General features: G+C 39.7%; 1 long non-coding RNA gene across 1 annotated transcript; it reads right to left on the bottom strand.

Annotated features, from left to right (window-relative positions):
• On the bottom strand, positions 1 to 8,787 carry LOC117198506 (uncharacterized). The gene is made up of 3 exons (XR_004479703.2): positions 7,639 to 8,787; positions 5,744 to 5,876; positions 1 to 457 (listed from the first exon to the last, which is right to left on the bottom strand). It is a non-coding gene; the product is annotated as an uncharacterized LOC117198506 (long non-coding RNA).
• Positions 8,788 to 9,028: the final 241 nt, after the last annotated feature.

Here is a 9,028-nt window from a genome sequence, read left to right on the forward strand (position 1 = left end):
TGTTGTGGAGGAAGAACTACATAAGAGCCTTTTTATTTTCAATGAATATGCCCACACATCTTCACATTTCTAAACACCTTTATAGCATGTCATCTATTTCATACAATACAGCAAAATATAATGTCATGAAAGTGATTGCATTTGTGAAGATGATGACTAAAAATTAACAATGCTACACAGAAGAATGACAGCCAGTACATTCGTCAGGCTAGACTCACTGTTATCACAGACAACCCCAAAACTCAGTGACTTACAATAAATGTTTGCTTGTTCTCATCACAGTCCAGTGTGGGGTGATGGTAAGAGTGGCACAAAAGATCTCATCACAGTGCAATATGGGCTGGTGATGGCAAGTGTGGGGCTAGGAGATCTGCTCCACATTCACATTCAGGAACCCAGGCCCCTTCCATCTCGCCATGTCTCCCTCCTGTATGTCCTTGGAGTCCTCTCTATTCAGCTGTAAGATCAGTAAAGAGATTAGAGGATTGCATTTAGGAGGATTTTATGGCCTAGGCCTGAAAAAGGTGTATATCCCTTCTACCTCATCCAGTGACCACAACTCTGACACAAGGCTGCACCTAACTGCAAAGGAGGCTAGGAAATATCGTCTAGCTACGTGTCCGAAAGAAGGCAATTTGGGAAAAAAATAGTCAATCTGTTCCACAGTGACTTAGGCTCACTTTCTAGCTAGGTGACTTGATCTAGTACACAAGCCTTAAAGGCAGTGATTCAAATATGTGAATTTACAGAAGCACAAATTACAACATGTTCTATACATTTGGCCTCATGTGCCATGTATCTTTGGAAATGATGGTCTGTTTTGCTATTATAAAGAACCGTTCTGACACAAATTGCTGAATCATTATGTGAAATGAAGGTGTCTGATCACTGGGTTAGGCTATTTGTAAGCTAACAAGTAGAAGAGAAAAGCCTTTCAAATGCTCACCCGCAGAATAAACACACAGACACAGAAGACCATCATGCTATGCTTTGTGCAAACACACAAACTCCTCCCACAGAGATTGACATAATGGAGGGGAAAAAAAGAGAGAGAGAGAGAGAGAGAGAAGGAAAGGATATCTACACAAGGAATTGAACCAAATCAAATGTTTTGGGATACGCTTGACTACCTGCCCTGATAAGGAATAAGATGAATTTGTAAGATTTGCCTGGCCTCACAGTCAATAATTGTTAGAAAACTGTCAGGCTCAAGATGGATGACATCATGTAGGGCAAATGAAGATCATTTCCTTCTACACTGATTGGTGCTTGAGGTTTGTTTATACCCCAGCTGCCTGGGCCTTGTTGTAAGTAACCAGATATCATAGGTTTGAAACAGGCTTTCCATTTGCATCACTGGGCAATGAGTGCAGCCAACAGGAAGCCCAGTGATTCAGATAACTTGTTTTAATTGAAATCAATACCAACACAGGCAAAAACTGCCTGGAATGGCAGTGCTATGCTCTGATGGAAGATTTTCATGATCTCTACGAATGATAACCATTATTAAGAACAAACTGTTAACTTCAACAGTGACATATAGTGCTTTCCAAGAGGAAAGAAAAAGTTTGGGGACCAGAAAACTGTCCAGAAAAAGTTTTGGACAGTTTTCAATAAGGAAAAAAAAAAAAGAAAGAAAGAAATTTTACTTCTTCAGGTCTCTATTAAGTTTCAGTCCCAGACTCAAGTTCAATTCCAATTTGAATTTCCAATAAGTGGAAGATTAGCCACCCTAGTCCCTCTCCTGCCAACTCTTCTCCAGCCTTTCTTTTCCACTCTCACCCAGATTAGGTCTGGTGAAAAAGAGAATAATTATGACAATTAATATTTATTGACTATCTTCCAGGTGCAGGGCTGTGTTCTAGTCCAGGGATCAGCAAACTTTGTCTATAAAAGGCCAGATAGTAAATATTTTAGGCTTCATGAGCCATACCGTCTTGGTTGTGACTATTCAGTGCTGCCTATGTTACGCAGACACATAGAAAATACATAATAACTTGGTGTCCCTGTGTTCCAACAAAACTTTATTTGTAAAACAAGCAGCAGGTCAGATTTGGCCTACAGACCATACATAATTTATGGACATAGTTATGGACACTACAGTTTACATATTTTACTTATCTTCACTGAGGAGGGTATTACTATCTTATTTTACAGATGAAGTAGGCACCCCCCCGCAAAGCTTTCCCTCTAGTTACGGGTGAAGCTGTGTCTATACTAAAGGCAAGTCTAACACCAAAGCAGCCTATACTTTTCCAGCTTTGCCACTCTACTGCATGACTGGAAAAGGCAGTTAGGCAGCCTGGACAGTAGCAGAAGCTACACCCCTGGGCCTGATTGCAAATTGCAGCTGCTAGTTTGAAGAGTTGCCCAACTCTTCTCTCCTGGTGATCCAGTGTTGACCTAACCAAATTTTCATGATGCAAGGTATATAAAGAGTCAGATACCACTGAAAACAAGCACTGTCAGAGAGTGTAAACCCCTAAAAACAATTCACTCCCCATGGCCTCTGGGACCTCAACTCCAACACAGGTCAAGAATTGGGCCAGATCTGAAGAGTATTTGAACATTAATTTGGTATCACACAAATACCATATTTATAGCATCCATGTATTTAATGCCCACCAGTAAGATGGGGAGTAAGGGTATCTATATCTCCAGAGCCTTGCGTGGAACTTGACACATAGGAAGTTCTCAAGAAATATTGGTGCCATGTCTTCATGGATAACTGAGGTAATAAAACTTATTTATTACAAATAAAAATATAATTGTATAATTATATATTATATTAATATGATAAGTATATATTATTATAATCACATGTAGTAGAATTATATTACATGTAATTATAATTACCTATTACAATATATAAATAAATTAAAAGTTTTTATAAGCAATGTAATAAAAGTAAGGTATTATTCCTGCTTTCTGTAAGCTGACACGCCAATAGAAAAGAAGAGAAATATACACATATGTTATTGGCCCTGCATTATTGCTGAGAAGTAAAAAGTGCTCTAATTGTTCGGAGGAGAACAGAAAGCTTAACTCCCTCTTCTGCAGGCACATCTTCATAAAGGAGATGGCATAGAGGCCGGCTCTTGGAACTGAGTAGGATTAGGCAGGTGGAGGTGTTGGTAGGTGGAAGAAGGGCATTTCAGGCAAAGAAGACATGGTGAGCAAAGATAGGGAGATGGGAAAAGGTCAGGCATCTTAGTAGAAGAGAAGCTGCTTGGTTTGACTAGAGCATTGAGCAGGAAGGGGGAATAATGAAAGATAAGGCCAGAAAGATAGGTTGGGAGAAAGTATAACTTCAATCATAATAGAAGAGTTTTGAAATAAAAACTAATGATGGGAAATGTATTTCCAAACAGAAAAGTATTCCAAAGTTTTCTCCAAAAAGTAGAGTTATCTTCCTAATTAAAAGACATTGATAGAAAAAAAAAAAGCTTTGTTGAGTTGTAATAAACTAGAAAAAATTGGTGTCTTAATGTAGAGGAAATAGTGTCACTAAACAGTCATTTGTAAAGTTATTATGTTTTTAGTTGCTTAATGTGTGAATTTACATCTATTCTAATTGATCATGTCTCAGAAGGTACTATCACCTCATGAGGGAGGAACAGAATGTAATTTTTCTCATTGTTGTATTTCCAGCACCTAGCACAGTGCCAGGTATGTGGCAGAAGCCCAATAAATGTTTGAAGAAGAAATGAATAAAGTAATACTGCCCTTTGTATTCATAAAAAATAAGCATCTTTTTGTTTATTTCTTGGTGTAGGTAACTACATGTCAGTAATTCGAAAGCCAACTAGGAAATTCACCAAAAAAAAACACCCAATAAAACAACAAACACTACTTAGGTTAAGACCCTTGCCTTGATTTTAGTGTTGATTGATGAAAGAATCAATTAAACCTGGGTTCTTATTTTAAAATCAAAGCCCTTTGAATTTAGCCATCTGTGAGAGATCCATGTAGTCCATTATTTTCTGACGGCTACAAATAATTTTAACATAGAAAATAATGCTTAAATCAAAAAAATGATCATCGGCCTCCTAACTGTTCTTCCAGCCCACGCCCACTGCCCACTCCTGTGTGACCTACAGTGCTCCTGAGTTATCTTCTTCAAATATGATCGTGATTTTAACACTTTGTAATCCCAGATTAATGGGTCAATTTAAACTGAAAGATTTGCAAAACCTTACTAGCAATATCCTAGCAAGAATATTACAACAGAAGGTAAATCATGGCCTGCAGCCTAGAGGGTTTTCATGGGAATTCCTGTGTCTGTCTGGGCCAGTCTTTGGGGTCTAGACTGAGGGAAATCAGTCCCTACATTTGCTAATCACTGAAGCTAAAGCAGGATTTCCGTGCCAAGTAGGCAAAGCATAATCCTTAGAGACACGCCTGCCTCTGAGTAAGATGATGAAACCCCCAGATGGTGACTTGTTGTTTCCATACAGCACAGGCAAGTGTCCAGTGTTGACCAGGCATGAAACTGAAGCATGAGAACGGTCCAGAGCTGAATAGTGAATGCAAGGCTTTTTCTTTTTCTTTTCTTTCTTTCTTTTTTTTTTCTGGTCTTTAGCTATTGTTGTGTACTTAAGAAAACATTTCTTGGTGGTAACGGTTACAGTGGTGGTAGATGGCGTCCCACTGCCTTGCAAGAAACAGCTAGCTCCTGAGGTTATTGCAGTGGCTCTGTCTGAGCAGTGTGGCTTCCAAAAGTGGAGGTGGAAATTAACTGGCATTTAGGTAGCAAAGCTGCAGGGATAATTAGTAATTCGACACACAGCCGTTCAGGGCAAGGTCAACAGGAGGAGTAACATAGCATCATATGATAACCGTTTAATGGGCTCTGTGAAATGAGTGTGTGGTCTAGGCTCAGCTCTGCCCAGGTACTGGTTCCCACACTCCCAGGCTTGGGAGAGGGTCAACTGAACACAAAGAGTCAACATACAGCTCTGGCTGGATAGAGTTAGCCACCAAAGCCCCATTAGACCAGAAGTTGGAGCTCCTTCTGGATAAGTAAAGTCGTTCAATGAAGCTACAAATGCGTGACATTTTAACTGTACTGAGCCAGCTCAATTTTACCAGTTGGTGTAATTTTTCAACTTGAATAGTTTTTCCATTTCTTTGCCACAGCATTGTGAGAGGGACTGGACAGAGTCACGCTGATCCTGGGGAAAATGAGATGTTTGGATAGAGAAAAGGCAGGAAGGCTTCGTGTTGAACGTTTACTAGCAGGAAAAATTTTAAAATGGCCTTCCATTCATGAGCAAGGCTTCACAGTGGCCTGACACCATGGGAATTCACCAGACAGTTGGGTGGAGCTCAGCGACCTCTAGTTATGAAGTTTTCGCCCTTCCTTCGCCTCAACTGGATTCATGAGAGTGTCCATTTTCAATGATGCCAAACCTTTCTTTAACAATAGAGATCACTCTTCTGTGTTCAGTGAGAACCAATTAATGTCATTATGCTAAGAATTGCTACTAACATTTTTTCAACACTAATGCTTTGTAGATATTTAATTCAATTGCCATTTGTTACAGACCTACTGTGTCCTATTCTAGAAACCATTCACCCTATGCCCCAGGTTCCATCTAAAGAGAGCCCAAGCATAGGTTAACACATAAATAGTTTTCTAATTCTTTACAAGTGTCAGCAAACTTTTCTTGTACAAGGCCAGATAGTAAATACTTTCAGCTTTGGGGGCCCCACATGGTTTATTCTCTGTGCAACTACTCACCTCTGCCTTGTAGCCTGAAGGCATCTATGGACAATACATCAATGAATGAGTGCAGCAGTGTACTGATAAAACTTCATTTTAAAAGCAGGCACCAGGACTGTGGATTGTAATACAAAATCACCAGAACATCAAACTGAGAGGGAAAGAAAGAAACCACCACAGTTTACTATTTTGTTGAAACTATAATCTGATTTCTTTCAGTCATGGCTATGGAGAATTAATCCCCCTTAGTCAGATGCAGAAGCAGCTTCATTGTCAGAGTATTTTTTTTTTTTTTTTTTTTTTTAATTTTAGAGACGGGGTCTCGCTATGTTGCCCAGGCTGGAGTGCAGTGGCTATTCACAGGCGCGATCCCACTACTGATCAGCACGGGAGTTTTGACCTGCTCCGTTTCCGACCTGGGCCGGTTCACCCCTCCTTAGGCAACCTGGTGGTCCCCCGCTCCCGGGAGGTCACCATATTGATGCCGAACTTAGTGCGGACACCCGATCGGCATAGCGCACTACAGCCCAGAACTCCTGGGCTCAAGCGATCCTCCTGCCTCAGCCTCCCGAGTAGCTGGGACTACAGGCACGCGCCACCGCGCCCGGCATTGTCAGAGTATTTTATTAATTCATGATTTATGCTTTACCTACTTTCAAAAAAAGAATAAATCCCAAGTGGCTGTTACAGGTATTATATACGTAAAGGTTCACCTACATGGTATAGCTGAAGAGACATTCCCCAACCAATGCAATTCTAGGTAGAATTATATGTCATCGATTAGAAATTCATCTGAGACAAAAATCTGACTTCTTCTAACACTTAGTTAAGATGGGCTGTGTCAGGCTTGAGCAGACAAAGCCAGCGAGGAGAGAGGGCTTCTCAGGCAATGAGCAAATCAGATCATGAGCCAGCAGAGAAAACGCTCTTTAGGACAGAGTATGAGCTAAATTTAGAGTTGGTGTCAAATCATAGCTTTATGCATCATTAAAGAGGTGAGAACAGGGAGAAAAAAAAGCACTAACACTTTTTGAGAAATTACTATATGCCTAGCATGGTATTAGTAAGTACTTTAAAATGAGCTATCCATTCAATCTTTTTGATACTCCAAAGTAAGTATGCTTATCCACATATTACAGGAAAAAAAAAAAAAAAGGAAGCATTTTCCTTAAATTTACACCACTGGTACCTCTTAGAGTTGAAATCTGAACCCATCTCTCTCTAGTTTCAAAGCATATGGCTTTCTGTTATACAACACTGCCTCTTGAGCACAAAATATCAACATTTTGCCTATCTTAAGTCAAGGATTCTCTTACTTCTTCCTAATTCCTTTAACCTATGACATGCTCTTATTGTCTGTTCATTGTTGAATCAAATCATGGTTAATATAACCTTAATCAAAACCCAGTTCTATGATTGGTATATAGTTCCTCGGATTTGAGGTTAACTAGCCCACCAGAGATCATATAACAGGTCGTATGTCAAAAACTATATTCCACCTCTTTTCTCACTCGGTTAACTGGAGCTGGCTTCCAAATAGTCCATAACTCTCATGCATTTGGCTACCAGTTAGTCCTGAGAGTATAATGATTAAAAGAAAAAGAATAGCTAACGTTTACTGTGTACTAAGTATGCACCAGTCAGTGTGACATCATTCAGAATCCTTTGATGATCCTCTAAGGAGAGTAGAACTGTGATGCCATATTATGTAAACTACTTCTCACTAAGAGGATAATCTGCTTTGGGTCACCCAACTGGTAAATAGCAGAGCTGAGATTCAAATTCTCATCTGCTTAAATTACTTCTAAATTCAGACCTTAGAGAAAACTCACAAGGATGTTTTTCCTGCTTATCAGTGACAAGACCCCCCTCCCCCCACCCACCCCCACCCCCACCCCCGGTCAGATAGGTACCTTGTTTCTTTCACTTCCTGAATGAAACTTTTGGCCCCAGGAAAGTAGTTTGAGGAAGAGTAGGCAGCTGTATTCACTCTTCCTGCTGCCTCAAGAACCCCTACAGAAACTGGGAGCTAAAAGTAGTAGAAGAAAGAAAGGGAAGGGACAGACATTGTTGAAGGAGAAACAGAATTGCCTTAATAATAAAGCTTTTTCAAAAATTTGCTTTGGAGAATTTAAATGTATGTACATGTTTGTCCAAAAGCGATCAAAAGTAAAATTCAAATACTGTACTTACCAGTACTTGCATTTTACTCACGTAGAGATAGAATTTGTACAAAACATATAAGAAAGTGAATAAGAGTTCTTTCTCTCTTTTTTATTTCTCAACAACCAGCTACCCAGAGCACCTCATTATAGGTTTTCCAGTGTTACAAACCCAGGAGTCCCTGGCTTTATACTGAATTTCAGAAAGCCCACATTCTATGTGCATTCACCTAAGGCTGTGAATCAAATGACAAACTGTTCATTTTATTCTCAAGTAGGAACATTCCAGTTTCTCTGACAATGTTACACATATATTGTCCTTTTAGTCTTTCTTTACAACAGGGTATAATGATAAATCTCTTTGCCTATATGGAATCAAGATATGATTCTAAAACAACAAAGACTGTAATTGTATTAGCAGCACAATGAGTCACCCTATCACTTATATCCTGAATAAATGTGAGATGCATCTGTTGAAATGGAATCCGTGGGCTCCTTTTAATGGGCCAAATGTCTCCAAGGACAAAATAGTGGGAGGAAGTGATCCAGCTGCTCAGACTACAAATCTTTTGTCCTTGAAAGAAAAATCAGCAAAGCATCCTGTAAAAAATAATTGTACGCACTTTACCTTGGGAAAAGATTAACAAAATTTAGGTAGAACACTGATCATTTGACTATTTCTATTGCTATTCATTCCTCACAGGAGGTCTGGCAAGAGTGAATTTTCCTCCCTGATGTGTTCCTCAAATTGTGATTTTCAAACTTTTTCAAGGCCACTTCAGAGAAGCAAAAGAGCATATAATCTACCTGCCTTACCCACTCCCATTGCTACTGCAAAAAACAAAACAAAGCAAAAAAACCCTCACCAAATAAATGGAAAGGAGAGTGTCGTGGATAAGGTGTCAAGGGAAGGGATGAACCAAATGTTCCTTAGTGTGAAAATAAAAAATATAACATAAAACTTATTGTATAAAGTGGGGGCATCCTAGGACTTTAAAACTGCTCAGGGCCCCTCTGAATGGCCCTGGCTGATCTGCAAATGCCCTTGGACCAGGGCAAGACTACTTTGTAAGAGGAAGAAGGATTTTCTTCATGAGAGAAATTTGGCCTAGGGGTTGGGGGGAGAGAAAAAAGGTGCATG

Source organism: Orcinus orca, chromosome 11, assembly GCF_937001465.1.
Source record: "Orcinus orca chromosome 11, mOrcOrc1.1, whole genome shotgun sequence".
NCBI classification, from domain to species: domain Eukaryota; kingdom Metazoa; phylum Chordata; class Mammalia; order Artiodactyla; family Delphinidae; genus Orcinus; species Orcinus orca.